At 37.8% G+C, this 27,381-nt stretch overlaps 1 long non-coding RNA gene across 11 annotated transcripts in view; it reads left to right on the forward strand.

Annotated features, from left to right (window-relative positions):
* LOC102151173 overlaps positions 1-27,381 on the forward strand; it is a 115,502-nt gene that overhangs the window by 19,406 nt on the left and 68,715 nt on the right. For 4 of the 11 annotated variants that reach the window (XR_005369485.1, XR_005369487.1, XR_005369486.1 and 1 more), the window contains exons 1-2: positions 5,039-5,147; positions 13,145-13,210. The exons of 3 other annotated variants lie outside the window; for them this stretch is intronic. This is a non-coding gene — a long non-coding RNA (uncharacterized LOC102151173). Of the gene's footprint in view, positions 1-5,038; positions 5,148-13,144; positions 13,225-23,824; positions 27,214-27,381 lie in introns of those variants that run through there. 4 more of the 11 variants (XR_005369481.1, XR_005369478.1, XR_005369479.1 and 1 more) reach the window with 4 other exon arrangements.

Genomic DNA, 27,381 nt, shown 5'->3' on the forward strand with positions numbered 1-27,381 from the left:
TCTTTTTTTTTTTAATAAATTTTTATTTATTTATGATAGTCACAGAGAGAGAGAGAGAGAGAGAGAGAGAGAGGCAGAGACACAGGCAGAGGGAGAAGCAGGCTCCATGCACCGGGAGCCCGATGTGGGATTCGATCCCGGGTCTCCAGGATTGCGCCCTGGGCCAAAGGCAGGCGCCAAACCGCTGTGCCACCCAGGGATCCCCCAAAATCTGTTTCTTATAAGGAGCATGGTTAGGTCTCAGTCTTGGAAATTAGATGTTCCTCAGTTTGGATCAGGGCAGTCCTTGAACTCTGGGAAAGTGATATTGCATTCCCATCTTTGCCCATTAGTTTCTCCAAACCAAAAGGCTTCTGTCTGAGCATCCTTTGTTTCATGCTAAGTCCTATATATGTCTTGATGATAAATTACTAGGTTACATCTACCCACTCAACTTGCCTTAAGAATTTTCTCGTAAGCATTTTGGGAACTCTCATCAAAGAAATGTGCAGAACATATAGCTAGCTGGCCTTATTCCATTGGGACATTTATCAGGAACCGACTCCTTTTTGCTCTTTCTAGGGCCACACGGTCTTTTATTTTTGTTTTTATTTTATTTATTTAATTTAATTTTTTTTCCATCATGATAAGTGTACTCTTTAATCCTCATCCCCCACCTACCTCCTCTCTGGCAATCATCGGTTTGTTCTCTATGGTTAAGAATCTGTTTCTTGGCTGGTCTCTCTCTTTTTTTTCCACTTTGCTTATTTGTTTTGTTTCTTAAATTCTGCATATGAGTGAGATCATATGGTGTTTGTCTTTCTTCAACTGACTTATTTTGCTCAGCATTATTCTCTTTAGTTCTATCCATGTTGTTACAAATGGCAAGATTTCATTCTTTTTTATGACTGAATAATATTCTATTATAATACATATATATTTATGTATATCATTTCTTCTTTATTCATCTATTGATGGACACTTGGGCTGCTTCTATATCTTGCCTATTGTAAATAATGCTACAATAAACATAGGGGTGAGCATATCCCTTTGAATTAGTGCTTTTGTAATTTTGGAGTAAAAATGCACTAGTGCAATTCCTGGATCATAGGGTAGTTCTATTTTTAAAGAATTTCCATACTGTTTTCCACAATGGCTGCAGCAATTTGCATTTCTACCAACAGGGCAAGAGGGTTTCTTTTTCTCCACACCCTTGCCAAACTTGTTGTATCTTGTGTTTTTTTATTTTAGACATTCTGACCCGTGTGAGGTGATATCTCATTGTAATTTTGATTTGCATTTCCCTGATGATGAGTGATGTTGAAGCAAGAGAGTGAGGTTCATGTCTCACAGAATTGAAGAACGAATCTCACAGACAAAGGAGAGTGAGCAAAATGATAGAATTTTATTAAGCAAGGATCAAGGAAAAGCTCAGGAGTGAGAGGGGGTCCTGACCGGGTTGCCAGTGAGGGCTTTTTAAATCTCTGGCCTTTTATTAAAACTTTACCAGGAAACTTGCCTGTGGTTGGGTCAGTGGCCTGGAACTGGACATAATATACTCATATGTTGTAAGTTTTTGTTTCTGTGACATCTGTGATCTATAGATATGTATTGCTCAGTCTAGTTAATCTTTATTAGTGAATTTTTCCCCTGAGACTTGCTCTGTTTTGTGGTTATTTTTATTTTCTGTGTTCATAATGTGATTATTAGAAAAACATTTTAACCCTAGTAATTGGGACAGGGTGGTCTAAATTTTCCTGATCTCTTTGTTTTGTTTCATCATCTCCATACCTTAAATACCCTCAAAGCCTAATCAGGGCCCTCCGGTCTCTCCCTGTGTACACTTTAACCCTTCCCCTACTCACTGGTAGATGACTCAATGTGACCTCTCAAAGTCTTGGTTCCAAAATCCTAGGCCAGACATTATAGTTGCCCCATCTTCAGTTGTGTCATTGGGTACAAAATATCAGCGCTCAACCTGTTATTAGTAATACTCTCCACTTCCTGCATGTGTTTCAGCCCAAATCACTAGGCTGCAAGTGAACAGCCTTCTGTTACAGAGAAAACTTGGGGCTTATACCTCAGAGCTGTTATCTTACTACCTTGGTATTTCTTTTGTGTATATGTGAAAGACAAATCATGTATCCCGTCTTAGCATAAAAAAGGAAAACAAAAGCACCCATTGGGAAAAAGCCTTCCTCAAATCCCCTGAACCAGACATCTCCCATTTCCTTTGCTTAAGCTCATTTCCTGACAGCCAGCCTTACGCCTTTCTGAGCTCTTTTATTGTAGTTTACTAAAAAACAAGGAGGTCTGCGCACTGCCCCTCTTCTTGCTCACATCATCTTTGGAAGGCAGCCTCTGTGACTTTCCATCTACGTGAATTCTTTGATGTGATTCAATTTTACACACACACAATTTTAAGAATGACTCTAAAAAGTTTAGAAATATAATTGTCAGCAAAATTATATATCTTTTTTATTTTCAGATTTTATGCTTGCACAACAGCCAGCTACTAAAATCTTATACACTTACTCTAAGGAAACCCTCTTCTTTGCTCTCTAGTTTCTGGGAGGAAAGCAGCCCGATGTATTTTTTAATTTTTTAATTTGTATCCTGCATAAGGTTGGATGTTTCTTGGTTATGTTTCTGAGAACTTCTCCCTGTAAGATTTGACAGGCTTGGTTCCCTTTATTTTTCCTTTCTTCCTTTGCCACACTTTTCGATTTTAATAGTTTACCTAAACTTTCTTAGAACATTAGACAACTTCATCCTGAACTCTCACTTTTCTGGGTTTTCTCTTCTCGGTACAGTTCTGTCTGCACTTTAGGCCAGAATGTGTGTGATCATTAAAAACAAAACCAAACTCAACCACACACACACACACACACACACACACACACACACACACAGGCTACAGCTCTGGCTGGGTTCCAGTATTCCATTAGCCAGACAATGGGCGGCCCAGCCAACAGGCAGAGGGGGCGGGAGGAAGCCTGTCTTGCCCTCTTTGGGTGTCCGGACCCTGAGCAGGGTCAATAGAAGATTGAGGCTGGGAATGGACTGGACTGATTGTTTTGCAAACGGTGATGATAAATGTATGACATGGCCTGTTCTACTTATAGTTGCGTTAAAAATCAATTAAATTTGGTGGGGTGTATTTAAAAATCCACTTTACAAATTTATTTATTTTTTCTCCTCCTAGAACAGTTCAAATAAAACCGAGACCAATTTTGGAATAACTACAGCTAAGCAAGAAATGGCTTAGTGAGATGCTAAAAATAGATGTCTTCCTTTAGATTATTTTTTGTTGTTGTTCATTTCCAAAAGACTTGCCAGTGTACTAGGATTGTAGTCTGAAGACTAAATTAGTGAAACCAAACAATGAAAAGTGCAAGGATTAGCATTTTGTTGCATAAAAAAGTAATTGGTGCTTTCTATATTTAGATTTCTGCATCCTTATAGTCTCTCAGCAATGTTGTATCAATCTTTGCAAGAAATTGCCAAAAGTGAAGAGGACTGAAATATGATCAATGTACAAGTCTGAAGTTATATTTTTGAAGGAACACTTTAATTTAAAAAACAACTAACACATGTAAAACTCAGTTTACCATATGTTATTTCTGTTACTCCTTCATATCACCCCCGCTGTTCCTAGAATGTACAATCCATGAAGGTGGGAATCTTGAGTTACCAATCATGGCATCCACAGACCATTGGGAAGGCTGAATTCCCAGCCCTTATGCAAAAACCACTCAGGGAAAGGGGAAAGAAATCATGTACTCACTGAAACAAGGTGCAGGAGCTATGCTGCCACTTTACACACAACATTTCAATTCCAAGTAGTTCTTCCCTCCCACTCCCAACCACTCTCTCCTCAATCCTGAAATTAGAAATTTTTATCACAATTTACAGATGAGTAAACAGGTTCAGATGAAACCTACTCATTCTTACCAAGCATTTTTTTTTTCTTCTTAAATCTAAGGCACAACACAAAAATTGCACAGCTTCTAACTGACAGATCTAGGATATTAATCCCATGTGTATGTTTTCAAGTATAGTTCCTTTCTACCCAATGTCACCCGTTGACTGCAGGGTGTGTGTGTGTGTGTGTGTGTGTGTGTGTGTGTGTTTTAACTCCTTTGCAGACAGTGAAGAATAGGAAGCATCATAAGACTGGGCTGGAGTAGACAGTAAGAATTTAGGTTTTGCTTTGGAAAGTCTGGTGAGGGTAAGGAAGACTCTCATCCCTCCCAGTAAGATCAGAAAGGCTAGGAAAACCGCACAAAGTCCCCACATTGGCACTGCTGGCAGAAAGGTAGGAAAATAGGATTCAGTCCTACCCCCATGTGTTTATCCCCTGCTGGGGAAAAATTCATCCTTTGAGATTTACTCGTTTGTCACCCTCCTCTCTCTTCTCACCCTTTAAAGGGTAGCTGTCTACTCCAATCCTGTAAAGAAAATAGGGCCTGCTGGTATGAGCATGGAGCTAAGGGTGAGCAATTTGGGAGAACTGTTCACAGGTCTCATGATCCACAACTTGGGTTAACTTGGATAGCCTGAGTTTCCACTTAAGGGTATCCCATTACCTTTACAAAAACATTCATTCTAGGTTATTTCTATAATGTGAACAGGAGTCAGGCATGGGGGAGGAGACAGTGCTCATACACTGGGAGGAAAACACTATGAGGTAAGGTAGACTGTGTTTCCTGTAAGTAAACAGAGTATGGATGACTTGAGAAAAACACAACAACAACAACAAAAAATTTAGACACTGCTTTCACTAAGCTTTCAACCTACGGACACTAGTTGCATTTGACTATTATCTTCGTATTTTTCTATTTTATTTTTTCTTTTCTCTTATGTGTAACTCATTTTATCCTGACTACAAATTTGATCTAAAATATTAGTAATTCTGGATTTTCTGTTATGAACTTTAAGAGACATGATCTAATGTATTTGGATTTACAGAGATTTGTTTTTTAAATAAAAAAATAAAGTGAAGAAAAGATTTATTTTTTATTTTTTTATGTACTTTTTTTTTTTTTTTTTTGCCCTCCCTTAGAACATGTTTTTTTTCCTTAATCAAAGGATGACAGGTTCTGCAACCACACCCAGCAAGTCTCTTAAAAATATTGATAAAGCTGTCACTGCAGACACATTCTCTGGTAAGAGGATATCAACACATTACTAGTGTTAGAAATTTGTGTTTTATGGAAAAAGATATTTTCTTTAAGTACAAAGCCTAGCAAAGTCATTAGAAAGTATACACACATGATTGTGTTGATATAGACTTTTTTAAAGTGCCAGAACACTTTAGCTTCTGATTTTACTCAACTTCACTGAACTCCTCTGAAATATTTTGACACTCACAAGTAGACTATTGGGCAAAGAAGTTGATAGACCTCATTTTGGATGAAGCATAACAGTTATTAAAATATGTATAATTATACAAAGTCAAGAATTCTGAAGGACCTACTAAGATTAGATTATAAAGCAAGTGTAGATTGAAGACAAATATACTTCTAAATGCACCTGCAGTTGCCACTGCAAGGGAGATTTTGAAGAAAAGGCTGAATTCAGTGGCGAAAAAACTGGTTAGTAGCTCATTTTTAACCTCATTTTAACATCAAAAGGGTACAGGAATCCAGCTGTATACTTTCAAGTTGGTTTATAGGCCTACTTATACTCTTAAACTTATTTACTCAAGTATTTTCTTCAACTTTTTGACTTGGTTGGTGTATCAGTCAGGGTTCACCAGAGAAACAGAGCAAAGGGGAATCTGTCTCCCCTGTCTATTTATTGTGAGGGAGGAAAAAGAATTGTCCCTCTACCCTTCTAGGTTCTCGGCTGAGAACTCCTTCTCTTCCCCCCCTCCCCCCCATTGTAAGAAAAGAGAGATTAGCAGGAGAAAAACAAACAAGTTTAATCACATGTATACCTTCTGTATGCATGGGAGATACCCAGGAAAACTCAGTAACTTCCCTGAAATGGTCCAAGTCACCACCTTAAATATCATTCCAGCTAAAGATAAAAGAAAGATGTTAGGGGCAGGGAGTCAGTTATGGGAGGTCACCAGGAAAAGCACAGTAATCAAGGAAAGGCAAAGTTAATTTGTTTGCCTTTTTCAGTGATAAGAGTTTCTAGGGATTTAGTCCTCTTCCTCCTCCTTCTACCACTGGGAGATGCCCTTACAGATGGAGATTTCCCTTATAAATGTAAATGTCCCTTACAGAAGGGTAACTCTCACTTGGTTTTCAGAGCTTCTCCTGTGTCTGCAGTGTCTTAAAAAATAGTAAGTTCCATTTTTTTTAATAAAATAATTTTTATTGGTGTTCAATTTACCAACATACAGAATAACACCCAGTGCTCATCCCGTCAAGTGTCCCCCTCAGTGCCCATCACCCACTCACCGCCCCCCCCCCCCCTTCTACCACCCCTAGTTCGTTTCCCAGAGTTAGGAGTCTTTATGTTCTGTCTCCCTTTCTGATATTTCCCACACATTTCTTCTCCCTTCCCCTATATTCCCTTTCACTATTATTTATATTCCCCAAATGAATGAGAATATACACTGTTTGTCCTTCTCCGATTGACTTACTTCACTCAGCATAAGACCCTCCAGTTCCATCCACTTTGAAGCAATGGTGGGTATTTGTCGTTTCTAATGGCTGAGTAATATTCCATTGTATACATAAACCACACCTTCTTTATCCATTCATCTTTCGATGGACACCGAGGCTCCTTCCACAGTTTGGCTATTGTGGACATTGCTGCGATGATTATCGCAAAGAGACAGGATTTGGGGGAGCAAATTCTGCTCTCCTTTACTATTGAGAGATTTATTTATTTATTTTAAGGAGCTTGATCATAGAGGCTGGCAAGTTCAACATCCGCAGATAGGCTGCAGGTTGGAGACCTAGGGAATAATTGAAATTTAGCTTGAGTCTAAAGACATTTGAGGGATGCCTGGGTGGTTCAGTGGTTGAGCATCTGCCTGAGGTTCAGGGCGTGATCCGGGAGTCCCACAACGGGCTCCCTGTGAGGAGCCTGCTTCTCCCTCTGCCTGTGTCTCTGCCTCTCTCTGTCTCTCATAGATAAATAAATAAAATCTTAAAGAAAAATAAAATAAAGTCAGAGTTGAGACTGAATTTTCTCTTCTTTGGGGATCTCAAAATAAAGCGCACAACTAACTGGATGAGGCCCAGCCACATTATGGAAAGTAATTCCACTTTATTCAAAGTCTACTGAATTAAATATCAATCTCATCTAAAAAATACCTTTACAACAACCAAATTTCTAGGTAATGTGGTTTTGCCAAGTTGACATAAATTTAACCATCAGGGTTGGCAATTATAAAACAGTCTGTTTAATCTCTGAAGTTAGATACTCAAGGTAGATTCCCTGAAGAGAGAATTAATCAACACTTTATGGAGAATGGCCATGGAGAAATTCTTCATGGATTCTATGGCAGCTGCCTGTCCAGTAGTTAGTTTTCTTAGATTTACCAGATTTAGCAAATAAAACAATGGTGTGCCTGTTAAATTTGAGTTTCAGGTAAACAGCTAATACATTTTTAGTCCAAGTATGTCCCACATTTTGCATGGCGCTTCTTTTATATTAAAATTTATTCAAATTTAGCTGGATATCTTCTTTTTTTTTTCCTTAAGTATATATTTTTTAAAAATCAAAGGACTTTATTTGTTTGTTTGTTTGTTTGGAACAGGTTTACAATAAAATTGAGAGGAAGGTACAGAGATTTCCCATATACCTTCTATCCCCATGCACGCACTGGCTCCCTCATTCTCAAGAGCACTCACTAGGACGACCAATTAATTACCAAGGATGAACCTACACTGGTACATCATAATCCCCTAAAGTTAGGGTTTACCTGGTATTCACTTTTGGTGCTGCAGATTCTATGGATTTGGAGAAAAGTATGTAGACCTCTCTCCATCATGTCAAATAGTGTATTTTCACTGCCCTAAAGATCCTATGGGCTCTGCCTCTTGGCATACCCTTCTTCCCCTGCAGCCAGAACTGCTTCTTATTGTCTCCAAAGTTTTGCTTCTTCCAGATGTTCTGTATTTTATCTTGCAAACTTAACTTTCCTTACTACCAAATCTTTTTTTGGAGAGTGGGCATAACTTGCCCAATCTAAGTTAGTATTCCAGCCTGCATCCAGGCCACAACACACAGTTGTGCCCAGTAGAATATAATTGGAAGTCAAATGATGGACTTTTTCATTTTTGCTATTTGACTATTGTGCCTTTTATACATCTTTATGTCCAAACCAAAATGCAGTGTTCAGAGGAGGTGAGGCCACCTATTTGAGAATGAAAGGTACATATTAAAAATGACACAGCAGGGCATCCCTGAGTGGCGCAGGGGTTTGGCGCCTGCCTTTGGCCCAGGGCTCGATCCTGGAGACCCGGGATCAAATCCCACATCGGGCTCCCGATGCATGGAGCCTGCTTCTCCCTCTGCCTGTGTCTCTGTCTCTGTCTCTGTCTCTCTCTGTGACTATCATAAAAAAAAAAAAAAAAAAAAAAGACACAGCAGGAGAGAAGAGGGAGTCTGGCATCTTGATGAGATCATTGAGTTGCTGCATCAGTTCTAAAATGCCTACTTTAGAATCTCCTATTATATGGAAACATAAACCTTTATTTGCTTAAGCCATTGTTATGTTCCTGTTACATGAAACTATACAACAGCCTACACATTGCAGATTTCTATGTGGCCTTTGGAATCAAATTCAGGGAATATCTTGTTTCATTTCTGTAAGATATACCTCCCTTTCACCTCTTCTTGTCTATGAAAAAGTCTTTTCTGCTTCCCGATTCCTGAGTGAATTTGGAGATAGAATTGCCTACAAGCCAGTCTGAAGAAATAAATGATTTTTTTTTTCTCCTTTCTTCTGCATACTTGTAAACACACATATGTGCTGCAGTACAGTTAATTTGGTCAACTACCAAAATAAGTTAGCTTTGATAACAACCATGGAAGCGAAAGAAGGACTCCCTTTTTATCTGCCTCAAACTGTATCTTTAAATTCTGTTCCAAACTGTGTTGTTCTTTATCGGAACAAGTAAATATAAGAAACAAGAATAGTCAGCTCCTTTTCCAAGAGATATCATATAAAAGTAGACATTATCTAAGTCAGTAGGAAATAGTAGGCCACAAAGCTGCAGTTGCAACAAATAAGAAAAATAAGGTTTGTGAATTATTTCTAGTAAATCAAGCTTGTAACTACAAGTAAATTAGGTTCTTGAGTGACATGAGTAAATGTGAAAAACACAAATACAGATAGTTTTATATCTAAAAAACAAATGCAGATCTCTCATGAGAGTCTATGGAATTTATATTTATCTGGTAAAAAATAAATTCAGTGTGCCTCTGAAAGTACATTAAAAATCATAATTCTGTAGTACCTGGGTGACACAGTGGGTTAGGCATCTATCTGACTTTTGGTTGCTGCTCAGGTTCATAATCTCTGGGTCCTGGGAAAAAGACCTGCATTGGGCTCCACACTCAGCATAGAGTCTGCTTGAGATGCTCTCTTCCCCTCCCTCTGCTCTTCCTATTGTGCTTTCTCTTGCTCTCTCTCTTAAATAAATAAAAATTAAAAAATCTAAAAAAAAAAAAAAAAAGAATCATAATTCCTTCCAAAATCTTTATCCACTCATCCCTGGGCCTTCTGTTCATTTCAAAGGAATTTGTGAGTTATTTGTGGGCAGCCAAAGATTTTGTCTGGTCCTCTGAGAACAATGTACAGGTAGAGGATATAGTGTTTGATTTTTGTATTAGTAAGAAAGAAAACTGGAAATCACTTATGTCTTTGTTTTTATTATAGCCAAGCCATCTATGAACCCTAATTTATGAGGATGAAAAATAAAGATGGTCATAAATATCCATTTCTGAGGGATGCTGAAATAATTAACAAGAAAAAAATTACTATTCTTTGTTCAAGAAAACAGATGTTCCATGATATAAATCATTTCATATTGTTTTTCAGGATATGGGAAACATATCCCTTTAGTGAATAAAACCATATCTGACAATAGTCAGTAAGTAGGTATATGAGTTCCATTCTGGAGAGGAAATGCAAAGAGAAAATAATGCTTTAGAAGCAATGTGTTTTTTAGACCAATGTATTCTGACCATTATTTTACTTACAAATTACACTATTTTTTTAAAATTTTTATTTATTTATGATAGTCACAGAGAGAGAGAGAGGCAGAGACATAGGCAGAGGGAGAAGCAGGCTCCATGCACCGGGAGCCCGATGTGGGATTTGATCCCGGGTCTCCAGGATTGCGCCCTGGGCCAAAGGCAGGTGCCAAACCACTGCGCCACCCAGGGATCCCACAAATTACACTATTATTATATATACATATCTTCTGAAATGATAAAGAACCCAAACTCAAAGACCATGAAAAAAATTATATTTTTCACTACTTTAGTAAAGTTGACCCTTAAACAACACTGGTTTGAACTGTGTAGGTCCACTTATATGGGGACTTTTTTACAGTGCAGGACTGCAAATGTACTTCCTCTTCCTTATGATTTTCTTGATAACATTCTTTTTTGTTCTAGCTTACTTTATTACAAAAATACCATATATGATACATATAACATGCAAAATACGTGTTAGTTGACAGTGTATGTTATCAGACTGCAGGCTATTAGAAGTTAAGTTTTTAGAGGGTTAAAAGTTACGTGCAGATTTTTGATTGTATGGAGGAAGGGATGCAGAGTTCCTAAACCTGGCGGGACTCAAAGGTCAACTGTCTGTGGAAAGTAACCATAGTTTTTGCCTTAACACAGTGGTGTCTACTATGCATTATGGGTGTTGTTTTAAATAATACTTGATCTTGAGTAAATTCTTTTTATAAAGGAAAAAAGAAATTGTCGTTTTTAGTTTAATTGAGTAATAGCCCAGGTGCATCTGTGCTATATGCAAAACTAGAAAGTATTTTTATGCTATACTAAGGTATAAGACAATGTAAGGATATTTGGTACAAGAGGGAGATTGATATTACTTATATATTTTTTAAATTTCTATTTTTATTTATTTAATTTTTAAAGATTTTATTTTTAAGTAATCTGTACCCTCAGTGTGGGATTCAAACTTATAGCCCCTGTATCAAGTTGTGTGATTCACCAGTCAAGCCAGCCAGGCACTCCTTAAATTTTTTGTTTTAAATTACTTATTTATAAAAAACAATAGGGAAAAATTTCAAAATAAAAAGCCCCTAAAAGGAGAGTAGGGAATGAAAAATCACTCTGGCACTTTTTTTTTTTTTTTTTTTTTTTTGGTCACTTTGGTGATCCTTGGCTCTATCTTTAAACAGTATTCTGAAATAAGCCACTTTCACACCTCCACCATTATCAGCTTACCCTCTAGGCACTGTGATGTCTTGCCTGGACTCCTGCAAAAGCTGCCTAACTGGTCACCCTACTTCATATTTGCCTGCTCACAATCTGTTCTTCATATAGCAGATTTCAATTTGTTTAAAATAGATGGAAATAAATCTATTCATTTTAGTTTCCTTATCAGTGCTTCCCATCAGATTCAGGGTGAAAGTCCAAGTATTTTCACTGACTGCAAGACTACACAGGGTCAAGCTCTGGCCTTAAATCCTTCTATTTTCCTTCGTCCACTTGGCTTCAGTTCACATTGGATTTCCCGTTGCCATAAGTAGGTCAAAGTTTGCCTGTATCTTGATCTTTACTGTGCCTTTCCCACAAGCTGTGACACTCTTGTCCAAAGCCTTTTCATCATTCAGATTGCTTCTCAAATGTTACCTTACTGAGAGATCTTTCCTCTGAAACTTTCTGTTCTTGAAAATACTATACTTTACTACTGAAACCTTATGATTTACTTATTAAATAGGAGCAGCACCTAATTTATCCTTTTTCACATCTTAGGTAGACATCACTTGGTATATAATTAATACTCAATGAATGTTTGTTGAATGAACAAAGAAAATTATTAACTGTGTGGTTTTGTAATTTTTAATGCATGAAATTGGTAGAAATCTCTTCCCATATGCCACACACATTTTGAAATTGCCTGTTCAGCTTGTACATTTCTTTATTCTTTCCTCAGAAATGTAGCGAGAATTTATTTGTGAGCTTTGTTGTTTAAAGGAGAGACCCAGGCCATTTCCTAGCATTCTTACTTTGGTCAGGTTTATTTACCTGGTTATCTCTTTTTATATTTTATTTATTTATTTATTTATTTTTTCTTTCTTTTTATATTTTAGAAGCAGGAGTAATGCTTCCTACCTCACTGAGATAAAATACAGACACATAATAGATTTAAAGGTGTCTGTTATAGCAGCCAGCACATGTTAAGTTCTCATTACATGGCAGTCATTCCTACCAGTGCCTCATGCCATGCATAGATTATATTACTTTATTATTTTTTTAAACAAGGAATAAATGTGGGCATGTGATGAGTATGTGATAAAGTAAAAATATATGAGGTGGGGGAAGGTCTGAAGACCTGGCCTGTAGGCCAAGCTCTGTCACTTACTAACTTTACTAAGAAGTTAAGGGCATATTAATCTCTCTGATCCTTACAATCTTCACATATAGCATAGGTAGGGTAGGCATGTAGGGTGGAAAAGAACTGTATTATTTTCCCATTCCCAAGTTTCTTTTTTTCTTTTTTTTTTTTTAAGGATTTATTTATTTATTCATGGACATACAAAGAGAGGGGCAGAGAAACAGGCAGAGGGAGAAGCAGGCTCTCCGGAGGGGGCCCAATGTGGGATTCCATCTGGATCCTGGGATCACGCCTTGAGCTGAAGGCAGATGCTCAAGCACTGAGCCACCCAGGCGTCCCAACATTCCCTAGGTTCTATCACATTCTATAAGTTCCATGTTTCATAGTGTATGGAATGATGTTTTCTAGTCTCAGAAGAAATTGTTGAAAATCTCTTAGGCAAATGATGTATTTCCCAATAAACATTTCTCAAGGCTTTGTGGATTTCTTCATCATTTGTGAGGTAGTTAAGATAAGATCATGGAATTGGAACTATTAGTGAAAGAAACTGATATCTCAAGAGTCTTACCCACACAAATTTCAGGATTTAATTCTAGTTTATCTAAGATGTTAATGATAAACAGGTATTAAAGGCAAATATGATTTATCTCACAGGGCTTGATTTTTGAAAAGAAGGCCACATGTGTTCCCTGCACATAGGTCAATCATTGTGGTTACTAGGTATGTGTTAACAGGTAGGTTGAATTAATTTAAATCTTTTTCACATGGTGTTAGCTAAATCTATCAGGGGTATTCCCACAATTTATTTGAATTCTGACATCTTCCTAAAATCGTCATGGTACACAGAGTAATGCTTCCCTTCAAAGTTGTTCATGCACTGATCCTTGGAATCTGTGAATATGTTACCTTGCAGAGGAAAAGGAAATTTGCGGGTGTGATTAAATTAAAGATTTTGAGATAGTGATATCTTGGATTGCCTGGGTGGGTCTGATGTGATTACAGCATTTTTATAATAGAGACATAGGAGGTCAGAGAAGAGAGAAGATGCTTTGATGATGGAGGAAGGGGTTGCAGGCCAAGTAACATATGTGTGCTCTTTCCAGAAGCCAGAAAAGACAAGAAAATAGATAATCTCCTAGAGCCTCCAGAAGGAACATAGCCCGATGGACTTACTTCATAGTTTTGACTTCCAGGACTATAAAATAATAGATGATCATGGTTGGTTTTAAGCCATTATATTTGTGGTAATTCATTGTAGCTACAATAGGAAATTAATACATTTGTCTTGTAAAAATGTACAATGGAATTTTCATAAGAAAAATCTAAATTTACAAATGGTAGTTCAAGTTAATAATTTTAATTAAAAATGTTCAAAAACTTAATCATATGGAAATGCTAGCATATGTAACAAGTTATCTGTAGCTACGTTTAACTGTAGGGAAACCACCTAGAGTAACTTCTTGTGAATCATTCACTTTTTCTTTTTCAATTAACTAATTAATTAATGTTTTATATTGTGGTAAGAATATATAATGTAAGATCTACTTTCTTGACAAAATTTTAAGTGTACAGTACAGTATTGCTAACTGTAAGCACAATGTTGTACAGTGGATCTCTAGGACTTACCCATCTTTTATAAGTGAAACTTTATACTCTTTGAACAGCATTTCTACATTTTTCCCCTGCCCCCAGTTCCTGGCAATTACCATTCTACTTTCTGCTTCTGAGAATTTGACTATTCTACTATTCGCAACTGGCTTATTTCATTCAGCATCATGTCTTCAAGATTCATCCATCTTGTTTCATATGGCAGGATTTCCTTCTTTATGGCTGAATAATTTACCTACTTTTTTGAGGAGTGATTCTTTCTGGGTGGAAATTCCAGATATTGTATATGAGATTGCTGAGATATCTGTCCTTCACATAGATAGGATTCTCTTCTGTGGTGGTTTTAAGAGTATGTGCACACATTCAGCAAGTTGAAACTAAAAGTCCACCTCTCTTCACCCCCACCACCGAGTATGGGTTGGGTTACATGAACTGCTTCTGTCTGACACAGTAAATATTGCAGTAACGATGGTATGTGACTTTCAAAAATAGGTCATATAAATGCGTTGTCCACTCCCACACTCTCACTCTAGAGGAAATTAGCTTTCACATTGGGAGGACAATCAAACAGTCCTGTGGAGAAGTCCAGGTGGTGAGGAGCTGAGGCCTTCCGCCAACAGCCATGTAATAGCTGCCTTGGGTTTTCAGTCTTAGTGGGGCTTTGAAATGCCTGAAACCCTGTTCTAAGCCCTGACTCTAACCTCCTAGGAGTCCCAAGTCAGAACCTTTCGGAGATGCTACTTCCATTCTAACCCTCAGAAAGCATCTGCAGTAATACATTTTTATTGTGTTGAGTTGTTAATATTTGGGATAATTTGTCATGCACTAGTAAAAAAATGAATGTACTCTTTCATGGTGGCCTTCCAGAGCTAAATTATGTTGCAATGACTACATAGTTTCTCTTTGTAAATAGAGAAACTATCTACACAGAGAAACTGTCTTAGTGTTATTGAGAATGTTTAACTTATTTTAAAACAAACAAACAAAATAACAACAGAGAGAATGGGAATGGTCCAGCCTGGATTACACTCGCTATTTAGAGAAGTGAGAAATCACAGTGAAAATTCTTTTTGAGCAACAAACTATTCACAGGAAAGTGACTAAAGGAGGATGAAAGGATTAAAAAAAAAAAAAAAAAAGACTTTTCTTCTGCCCCTTTTATTCCCTGTCTCTCGTACTAATTAACATCATTTACTTTTATAGTTCATGATTAGGTCATATAATTAGAGAAGGATTAAGCTTTTCTCTCTTGGAGAGGATGGTTCATTTAAACTGTTTGGAAACTGCTTAAAGAAAACCACCAAAGGACTCTGAGGGATGGAATCCAGATATTATGTAAAAGGAGAATAAATGTGACCCAAAGTAGAATAATCACTCTGTACCAGTACTTGTGCCAAATTATCTTGAAGCTGAATCACGGCAGAAAATATTTGTTATTTATGAGTTTGAGTGTAGAATGCTGTCTTCATAGCTGCCAGTGTGTGGATGTTTTCCCATTCATTGACAGGACATCAGAAGTTATTCAGATAGTACGATTAAAGGTAACACGACTTAATTATTTAAGTTGTTTCTTGCTTAAATCTTCTTCTTTTTTAAAAAATTAATTTTATTTTTTTTAAGTTTTTTTTTTTTTTTTTTTTTAAGATTTTATTTATCCATTCATGAGACACACAGAGAGAGAGAGGCAGAGACACAGGCTGAGGGAGAAGCAAGCTCCATGCAGGGAACTGGACATGGGACTCAATCCCTGGTCCCCAGGATCAGGCCCTGGGCTGAAGGCAGTGCTAAACTGCTGAGCCGCCCGGGCTGCCCTAAAAAAAATTAATTTTAGAGTATCTGCAGATACTCAGGAGGGTCCTAGACCATTCTCTCTTGCATGCAGAGTGATTCAAAATTTGCACTTTGAAAGAAGTGGCAGCAATAGCCTGTCACTCTCTGAAACTCATCAGTTGCCATCTGAGTAACTGAATGACACTGTGGAAACCCTGTATCCCATCTTCAGTGTGTAGATTCTCACGGCAGAAATAGATAAATCCTCAGTCTTCTTGGTTGCTTTGTTAAATCCAAGTCCTCAAGTCTACAGAAAGGCCTTATGATAAAAGTTCCTATGATAAAAGTCTGAAATTATGCATCTGATCTAGTGGTCAGACCTTCAATAGGATGGATATTAGTCATAGTCCTTCATCTGGAGTAATGTGAATCTTCTGGCTATGACAGGGACAGGTGACTGGTAGGAATACTGCTACAGTCCAGTCATGCTAAAATTGTCGCTTCTTTCTCTTTTTGCAAATGTGGGCACACAGGAACCGAGTTTTCAATGAGAAGAACTCACGTCCTATAGATATCTAGCTCTTGCAAGTTTGTTTCCAGCTCCGTTTGCTAGTGCATCTTTCACGGGTCTTCCTTCAACGTCCAGTGTGTCTCTGAGCCCCTTCAGTCATTTTGCTGTAGATACTATCCTTATTTCCAGTGTGAAAGGAAAGGCCGGTGTGGGGGCGGGGGTGCCCTGTTCTGGTGGGAGCACTTCAGGCGACCATGGTCGCTCCACTTCTCAAGTGGACTGACAGGTCTGGGAGGACGCTGAAAAGCTAGGGAAACATTCCCAGCATAGAAAATGCATGAGAAACAAAGAAGCCTGCCTGACCATCGAGACACTGTGAATGCCAGGTCACACAGAATCCCTGCATCACTTTATTGAGAGAAGGAACGTAGGCTGCAGCTGTTTCCTCTCATTCATTCATGTCGTGGCTGGGAATGCAGGTCAAAGCTCATTACTCCATTCCCCTTATTCAAACCTACCTGATGTTCCATCTCCTCTGAGTGTATTCCAAGCAGAGAAGAAAATAAACCTCATTGTTCTGAAAGCACAACAGATTCACTGCTTCTTATGGGTCTTTCTATTTATCTAAATGCACTTGCTTAAAGAAAAAAAAAAAAGACTGCAGTAAATGACCATTATTTTTCCTCCAAAACAAAAAGAGGTGTGAGCATGCCATTCTTTGCTGGAATTTATATAGTGGTTTCATTTGATGGAAATATTAAAAGTTAAACACATTCTTTTTTAAAAAAATCAAGACCTTACTTGGGAGTTTTTCAACTTAAAAATTCTGATTTTTTTCATCTTTTGTTAATAAAAATTCTTCCCTAACATTCAATCCACATAGCACAACCATTAGTTCCTGTCTAGAGGACACATATCAAATATATCTGAGGAAAAAAGTAATGGGAGATCTCAGAGTTGAGTCAAGATGCTAGAAATATGCTATGTGACAGCAGGATAAGTGAAGCAAACACATTTTAATTTAAAAACAAACATACCAGAATAAATGGATTCTTTTAATTTTTTACTTATTTGAACAAATTAGATGGAATAAGTGAGTCAGGCTCTGTTGCCAAAATTTTATATTCTAGAAAACTAACTTTTTATGAGAATATTTCACCTGCTAGGAGAATTTTGTTTGCTTCAGAAAATACAGCCCATTATTAAACAGCTTTTTCAACATTTCTCCTTGAGTAAACTTGAAAGGTTCACTTTTTTAATTAAAAATTAAACTTATTTTTAAATTCTATGAAGTTTTTAAATTTTATTTTATTTATTTTATTTTAAAAAATATTTTATTTGAGAGAGCATGAGTGAGCACCAGTGGGGGGGTGGTCAGAGAGAGAGAGAGAGAGAGAGAGAGAGAAGCAGGCTCACCGCTGAGCAGGGAGCCTGATGTGGGGTTCAATCCCAGGACTCTGGGATCATGACCTAAACTGAAGGCAGACACCCAACCAATTGAGCCACCTAGGTGCCCCAAGTTTTTTAATTTTAATTCTAGTATAGTGAACAGAGTGTTATATTAGTTTCAGGTGTACAATATAGTGACTCAACAATTCTATACAGTATTAGTGCTTGTAGTGGTAAGTGTCCTCTTTATGTAACTCTCACTTATTGCACCCATCCCCCCTCACACCTGCAACCACTAGTTCTCTGGAGTTAAGAGTCTGCTTCTTGGTTTGTCTTACCCTTTTTTCATCCTTGGTTCATTTGTTTTGTTTCTTATTTTTTCACATACGAGTGAAATCATGTTATTTGTCTTGAAGGATTCTCTATTGATATCCTCTCCTGTCCCCTTGCTCCATTAATGGTTTTATCACTGTTTCTCAACTGCATTGATGTGAGTATATTTGTAAGACAAAGGACGAAAAGCCAAAGAGCTACAAAGGTGAATGAATGCAAGTAAGGCTAGCGAAGAAGAAATGAAGCATTATTCACAGTCACTTTAGCATATTTCATTTGATAGGACAGCTGTGCAAGTTTAGGGGAGAAAGCAGTAACAAGCACAATCATTAATAAATGGGTGTGCCCGTTTTGATCAAATGCTTTAGTATCTAATAGGGTAAACAAACTATGGTTGTAACGGGAGAGTTTGAATTTGCGGGGCCATTTATATACGTTTTATGTAAAAATTCATATTTTTTAAAAAGATTTTATCTATTTACTTGTTTATTTATTTATTTGACAGAGAGAGAGAGAGAGAGAGAGAGAGAGAGCGCTTGTGAATGCACAAGCAGGGGGAGTGGCAGGCAGAGGGAGAAGCAGACTCCCTGCTCAGCAGGGAGTGGGGCTCAATCTAGGAACCTGGGATCATGACCAGAGTCAAAGGCAGATGCTTAAGGAGCTGAGCCACTCAAGTGCCCCAGATTCTTTGCTTATTATATGCTTGGTCTTTTCAGCTGACTTGGCTCACATAACTTGTTATTCCATCAACTAGATACCACAATTTGGGGTCTCTGGATAACAGACACTGCAGTGGAGTTTAGTGTGTAGGATGTTTATTAGGAAGTGCCTTGGGATCAACATCTATAAAAGAGAGAGGGAAGAAACAGGTCTGGGTAGAGGGAGAGATTGAATTATGCAGATCTGAACAAGAGTCTCGACTGACCCCATGGGGAACTATGAAATTTAAATGGCCTTTTGGAATTCTCTTGGTTTGGAACATAATAGGTTGGTCTTTTTCCCTTCCTTGTCAACTATTGGTTGTGGGACACCCTAGGAATGGCCAGACGTCTGAGTTGCAAGTGGCTCTCTGTAGCAGGGGCAGTCCCTGAAGGGGCTGATAGCCCAGGGTGTCTGATGACAGCACTTTCAACAGCGGGGCAATAAGGCCTTCCTTAAAGTGTCTGGGTGGCTGAACTATGCATACATTACACCAGCTCAGTGACTTCCAAAATTTTTTACTATGGTGCACAATCAGAAATTCCCCTTTAGGGGCGCCTGGGTGGCTCAGTCAGTTAAGTGCCTGCCTTGGGCTCAGGTCATGATCCCAGGGTTCTGGGGTAGAGCCTTGGCCATGCCAGGCTTGCTGCTTAGCAGGGAGTCTACTTCTCCTTCTCTCTCTCTGTCCCTCTGCCCTGCTCATGCTTTCTCTCTATTTCAAATAAATAAAATCTTTTAAAAAATTTAAAAAAAGGAAATACCTTTTACATCACCACCCAGGCACATGCACGCATACACACACATACATATAACAACAACAAAAGTTTCACAAAATACTATGTTAATATTTGTCCCTGTTGCATGTTATGTACTCTGATATTTCCTGTTTTGATTTGTTTCAGTCCATTCCATATCTATTCTTTCTTCACTTTGTGAAATGTTGTAACACTAATTTGATTTCAAGATCCCTTATTAAATTGCAATGTGGAATTTGAAAAATACGGAATTAGATTGATGGAGATAAACCAGTTAATGCTGAGCAAATCCTCTAGTGTAACTAGAATGAGCTAGTACTCCATGATGTGTTTAATTTACTTTCACTTCCACGAAGCTAGAAAAGGGTCCTGGTAGAACTTTGCAATTCTGTGGGTCCCACAGAGAGGGTGTGGTTCATTACAAATCTCTAAATCCTTGAAGACCTTGTTCCAAGTGAAGGGTGGTTTGTGATTACTTGTTCTAAAAGTATGAGCTGCAGCTGCAAAATGTTCAAAGAAGGACATTAATTAGTAGGGGAGGAAATAGTAATTGTCAGTGAGAACCATGACTTCCATGTATTTGTAGAGTTCCAGGTGGATGTCAGGTATCAATACCTTAGTTTTCCCAAACAGTGGAGGCCTATGATCTGTTTGACATTGCAGCTTCCACATGAGGGGGATTACTGGTGTCATATACAGACTTGAGTTTTGAAATATATAGGGTAAATGCCTGAATGGGATGGTACAGATACAAATTTCAGTTAAGAAAAAAAGGACTTCATTTTTATTTATTTATATTTTTTTAAAGATTATTTATGTATTTATTCATGAGAGACAGAAAGAGAGGCAGAGACATGGGCAGAGGGAGAAGCAGGCTCCTCGCAGGGAGCCGGATGTGGGACTCCATCTGGGGTCTCCAGGGTCACGCCCTAGGCTGAAGGTGGCGCTAAACCGCTGAGCCACCCGGGCTGCCCAAGGACTTAATTTTTAGATAGAGATATGAAGAAGATTATGAACACAGTGTGATAAAATTTGGGAAGATGACAAATTAATAAATGTATTTTTTCCCCCTCTGGACCTAAAACAATAATAACAAACTCAAAATATACCTTTTGTGCTTGACCCTGGAGCATGAGTTCAGAGTTCTTACTGGTACAAGATTTACACTGCTAGGTCCGCCCAGGTGGCTCAGTGGTTTAGCGCTGCCTTCAGCCGAGGGTGTGATCCGGAAGACCTGGGATCGAGCCCCATGTCGCTATCCCTCTGCCTCTCTCTCCCTGTGTCTCTCATGAATAAATAAATAAAATCTTAAAAAAAAAAAAAAGATTTACATTGCAACAAAATAGAAATTGTACAGGCATTTAAAATTTAGGGTATGTAAGCAGAAGAAAGTTCTACTGCAGAAGCATAAAAGCAAAGATGTAGTAAGAAAGAAGTGAAAAATATATACTGTTATTCACGTTAACTGTGGGCAAATAGCAATTTGTTATCATATTTAATCCTGGTGGCAACCTTCCAAGTGGGCTTGATGGTTACCATTTTTGTAAATGAGGAAACTGAGGCTAAGATGTAAGTAGCCAGGTTAGTGGAGTCAGGGTTGCAATTTAGGTCTCGTTCTGTCCTTTTCACTACTTCAAAGTCATATTCATATTTACATCTCTAACTTTTAAAAATATGCAGAATAAATACATATTAAAGCCAGCTATGTATTTCCTCATATGTCAAAATAGAAGTTGAAAACAGTTCAATCATTTCTCTACCATTTCCACACATTGCATTATTGCTACTTGAGAGATGAATGTATTAAAAACTTTAAAAAATCATTTATTACTGTTGTGGGTCTTTGGACATTTCTTCTCATGTGGTTGTATCTGTATTATATTTCAGTTAACTGTTAAGAAATCCAGAAGCCAAAAAAAAAAAAAAAAAAAAAAAGAAATCCAGAAGCCAGGTTTTATCAGCTCAAAGTAATAAGTATGCATAGACACTGAAAAGGAGTTGAGATTAATGTCAGCCAAAGAACAGGAAACCAGTAAAAATAAAAAATGCTTTATAGGTGTGTTCTATAATGTATGACTATTTTTAAGCATTATTAATCTAAAAAGTATTTTTATTTACCTAATTTTAATTTTTAATTTTATTTATTTATTTTTTAATATTTTATTTATTGATTCATGAGTGAGAGAGGGAGGGAGGCAGAGAGGCAGAGATACAGGCCGAGGGAGAAGCAGGCTCCATGCAGGGTGCCTGATGTGGGACTCGATCTGGGGTCTCCAGGATCACACCCTGGGCTGAAGGCAGCACTAAACCGCTGAGCCACCAGGGCTGCCCTAATTTTAATTTTTTAAATTTGATTTTTATTTTATTTCATTTATTTAGTCTTGTTTTTGAAAGAATACCAGACTACCTTTGATTTGGCAGGATACATCCACTCATGAACCTATGTTCACTTCAGATGTTACTGGTGTGTTGCCAACAACAGTTGAGCAAAGGGGTAAAAGAAGTTTATAAAAGACAGACTTTATTTTTAAATTTATTTTTAATTTTTAAGTAGGTTCCATGTCCAGCTCAGAGCAATGAACTCACAACCCCAAGGTCAAGACCTGAGCTGAGATCAAGAGCCAGATCCCTAAATGACAGAGCCTCCAAGGCATCCCTATATGTATTTATTTTTAAAGTTTTTACTTTTATTATTATATTATTTTTTTTACAGATTTTATTTATTTATTCATTCATGAGAGACAGGCAGAGACACAGGCACAGGGAGAAGCAGACTGCCTGTGGGGAACCTGATGCGGGAGTCAATCCCAGGATCCTGGGATCTTGCCCTGAGCCAAAGGCAGATGCTCAACCACTGAGCCACCTGGCGTCCCAATATTTTATTTTTAAGTAATCTCTACACCAACATGGTGCTTGAACTCACAACCCTGAGACCAAGAGTCCCATGTTTCACCAACTGAGTCAGCCAGGCACCCTTAAATGATAGACTTTTAAAAGCTACTTTTAGCCCTGTAACCTCAAAATAGTACCAGAAATTAAATAATTGACCTCATTAAACAACTCACCTCGTGACATTTTAATTCTCTGTAAATTGGCTATGAGACGCGTTCAAGGACAAATTCAGCTTCATTAGAGAGGACACATGAGCCAGCAGATGTGTTCAGAAGCTGCTGAAGACACTAGAACAGATGAAACAGTCTCATTATCTATATTGACATTCTCCATGCAAATGAGCTTTCAGAGTTTAAATTTGTTGTGTAATGGCTTTTGTATTTCTATTACCTTGGTTGTGCAATCGTTTTTATATTTCTCAGAGCTTGGCCAAGTCATAACACTTCTGGGTCTCATCTTTCCTTACCTGTGACATAAGACAGCATTGCTACACTATTGTGTGTTACACTATTGTTTTTCTCAACTATACTGCTGGTTCATCATAGAAGTGATTACAAGAGACTGTATGAAGATTTTCAGTCTTCTACTGGAGGAACAGGAGAGAGCAGTTTTCTTATTTGGATTCTAGCTCAACTGTACTTAAACTTTTCGTGACCTAATATCCAAATGATACAGTGAAGATGCTCATTTGTACTTCTCATTTTTCACTACAATCTACTTGATAAGTAACCTGAAAGTAATTGAGGGGTATAACAAATCTCAAATGTAAGGTGTTATTATTATCGATTTATTTATTTATTTATTTATTTATTTATTTATTTATTTATTTATTTATTTAATTATTTATTTATGATAGTCACAGAGAGAGAGAGAGAGAGAGAGGCAGAGACATAGGCAGAGGAAGAAGCAGGCTCCATGCACCGGGAGCCCGATGTGGGATTCGATCTCCAGGATCGTGCCCTGGGCCAAAGGCAGGTGCCAAACCGCTGCGCCACCCAGGGATCCCCAGGTGTTATTATTATTGTAACCATCTATCACTACTTCTGAAAAAGAGGATCAATTGTTCTGTTACTAATTCAGTGAGTTACTACTTTTATATATGAGTGCAACTTCAACTCTTGTTTTATTTAAGATGTTAAGTTTTGATATGTGGAGACTATTTTAATGTCTTTTGAGATGAGTATTTAATGATGCCAGACAGATAATATCAAAACTTCTTAGATTTTTTGGAGGAAAGATGTATTAGATATTTTGGAATTTGTGTATTCCCAAATCATTATGGAAAACAAAGACCAATTTAAATTTTGTTTTGTTTTTAAGATTTTGTTTATTTATTCATGAGAGACAGAGAGACAGACAGAGACATAGGCAGAGGGAGGAGCAGGCTCCCTGCAAGGAGCCCGTTGCAGGACTTGATCCCAGGACCCCGCTATAACAACCTGAGCCGAAGGCAGACGCTCAACCACTGAGCCATCCAGGTGCCCCCAATTTAAATTTTGATACCATCTTGTGAAACATGAGAAATATAAAGAATATATAAATCATCTCCACAGTGTTCCAGAGATGAGCATCAAATCCATTTTGTTATTAGCTCTGTTAGGACAATATTCCTTCTTTCCAGTAGTTAATATTCAGTCATATTCCTTTCACCGAGCTCCAACCTCAGCTCTGCATCTAGTCATTGTGTTTCTTTATATTTTGCATGTTTGATGACATGATTGACCCCTGTGGTTTGGCTGAGACTTAAGCTAACAAGTGGTAGTTAAGTGCTTAGCAGATAGGAGATGCTCAACAAATACTTGATGAATGAATTATAAGATTTTAGCTCTGCAGAATGGAAGGTTTCCATTCTCAGCCAAATAATTTCAAAGGTATCGATTACAAAACTGTTTCCTAAATGTGTTTCATGAAAAACTAATTTCTCAGAATATTAAGTTTTAAGGTCAAAAAGTATTTTGACCAAGTAAGTTATGGAAGTGCCCAGTTAAATAAAAGTAATTAAATTTCTGTATTGCAAGACTTCTCAGAGACTTTATTGTAATATGTCTTAAGAATCTCTGAGAGAAGTTAGTATGTAGACTTTTCCAAGATTATTTGACCATAGAACTCTCTCCTCAGCAACCACCTTTCTCTATCTAAGTATCCCCTGGACTAGTTATGAAGAACATGTATTAGGAGATATTGAAATAGAGAGGCACATAAAAATCTATAGACAAAAAAAAACGTTGATGGATTTGGGTGTTTTTTTGGGGAAAAGTATCCTTTTTAGGAGTTTCTAGGATGTCAAAAGAGTCAAGAATCTTTGTTAATTCCTGGTCCACAGTTGGGATGCTAGAGTGGAAAATTTTGGAGAATGTGGGACATTTTTCAGAAAAAAATATATGGGGTGAGGAAGATTATGAGTCAGAGGCAGTTAGTCATTGCATTGTCTATACGTTATTAAAGTTTATGTAATTTCTTCTTGAATTCTCACGGGGAAAAAGAGTTATCTGTGTGTGGGGAGTGGGACATGAAAGTGGGAGGTGTGGAAGGATAGAGATCTTGTTCCTCTCATTCTAGAAGATATTATCCATTTCCATGTCTTGTCCACCCCCCCCCCCCTCCACTCCCCAACCCCTGGTTTAAGGGCAGGATGTGGCCCTTGATTAACTTTTGTACCAGCAGCATCTCTTACTGGGGCACAGTAGATGCTTAGTAGATGTTTGAACTGAATTGAAGTAAGAGGATTGGTGAAATGATTCAGGGCTTGGGTTCTTGCCTTTACCAAAATGGCAAGATTGTAGCTCCTTCCTCCTCCTTGGGTGTGTAATCTTGGGTAACAGGATCACTCCACTTCTGAGGATATTTTGTTGACATTGTCACATGGCGTTTCAGGGTATTCTGTACCATGTTTCACCAGAGTGGATACCAAAACACCTTCTAAAAAAAAAAAAAAAAACAAAAAAAAACCCAAAACTCCGTAGTTGTTCTTTTTAGGACAGCCCACTTAAGAGATTGCAAAGTTTACAATTCTAGAAAAGGAGGAGAAAACTGGCAGAACAACTAGAAGAAAATTATGAAAGCCTTTATTTCCAAAGAATTAGGAGGCTTAATGATAATATCAAATGAAATGATATTCCATCCCTTTCTACAGCTTTTCCTGAAAGAGGAAGCTTGACTCATTTCAAGTCAGATCGCAGAATAATATCATTACAACAGTAGCTAATAAGCTTCTTACAGAAATAAGACTCCTAGAAAAAAACATTCAAAATTAGTTGATAATGTGAATGTACTATATGAACTTTGAATCTGGTTGAAACAATATTTAATGAAAGTATTATGAAATCTTAGATGGAGAGCATTTTAACTTATTTAACAACTGAATAGCTATTGTGACAAAGTATGATGCTTGTCACTATGGTACAAAGATATGTAATATGTGTCTTATACCTTCCAAGTTGTTTGTAGTTGAGTTAGAGTGACAGGCACGTACGAGGATAATGAAGTGGGTGGCAGTGGCAGGTCAGGGGGAAGATCTGAATGCCGCTGACTGGGGAGCATGTGGATTTCACTCACGTGCTGGCACTAGCATAGTGATGTGAACACGCGGACTTCCCAGCCCAGGCATTGGGTTGGCTTTGAGAATCTGAAGCGGGATGTGTCTGTGTCTGCAGATAGGCAAATTCGTAAGTATTTAAATGAGTCATTTTGATAGAATGGTCAGTTCCAAAGGATTCCTTAAAGGAGACTCCCTCAGTGCTTATTAAGAAAATGAGTCAGGGAGATCTGGACATCACACGCATTCTAGCATCTTCTGACAAATATATTTCATTTCTCGCAAATTCTTCAACATTTAGAATAAAATTGACACAGCCACTTCACAAAATCATGTGATCTAGGAAGAAGACCATGAACCCTGACAGAATGACTCAAATCCTGACTCAAATATTTAGTTCCTGATTGACAGTTGAGGGATATTTCTTACTTTCTCTATGCCTCTAACCCAAAGGATTATTGTGAGAGCAGTAATATATGTAAAGTCAGGCTCTTTCCTTACCTCCTCTTATGGAAACCTGGACTTCTCTTCTACAGCACACCTGGCAGTTTGTAATTCAGTAATTATGAAGCCAGCTCTTTCGTATGTGTCTCCTCTGCCTTCTGCTGGGAGATGTGCTTCCGGAAGGAAGGAAGCAACCTCTCCTCTTTACCTGTGGTGTTCCAGGCACCTGGCACATCCATGAGTTGGTGCCGCCTGGGCGAAGTCCCAACAGTATGTGGTGTAGACTCCCCGATTTATAAACATTGCTTCCCTTCTTTCTCATACACGGAATATGACAGTTTTCTTTTCCCTGTTCTGTTCCTAGGAGTTTGGCGAATTTCTCTGCTCCTCCTATAATACATGATATTACTGGCATATTGGTTACTTCTGACACTTCCTAGGGGCTCTTCCTAGTAGCACGGATCTTCTTAACAACATCGACATCAAATTCTTCTTGAACTAAAAGCATAATCTCTCCTACTTTTACCTGTCCTTACAATGGTATTTTTCCTGAATTGTTTCTTAGAGATAAAAAAAGGTAACTTCCGGGTCTACTTATAGTATTTTGAAATAGTCTACTTATAGTATTTTGAAAATGTTTATTTCATTTTGCTTAAGTTCACAGGATGAATATGGTACCTTCAGACCGCTATTATACTGCTCCTTATTGCAGGTATTAAGTAAGAAACCTAAACCCTGCAGCAGATGTCTACATTCTATTTACCCAAAGGCAGAAGGAAAATTAAAGGTATCATCCAAACCATTGTTTGCTCATTATACTCATTTTCATGTTGACTGACTTCTTTATGAATATAACAATATTCCTTTATTCCATCGATTCATGGCAGCACTAAAATAGATTACAGCTCCAGGTTTGTCTTCTGCTTGCATTCATGAGGAGGGCTCTGAAGAACTG

Source organism: Canis lupus, chromosome 14, assembly GCF_011100685.1.
Source record: "Canis lupus familiaris isolate Mischka breed German Shepherd chromosome 14, alternate assembly UU_Cfam_GSD_1.0, whole genome shotgun sequence".
Taxonomy (NCBI): Eukaryota; Metazoa; Chordata; class Mammalia; order Carnivora; family Canidae; genus Canis; species Canis lupus.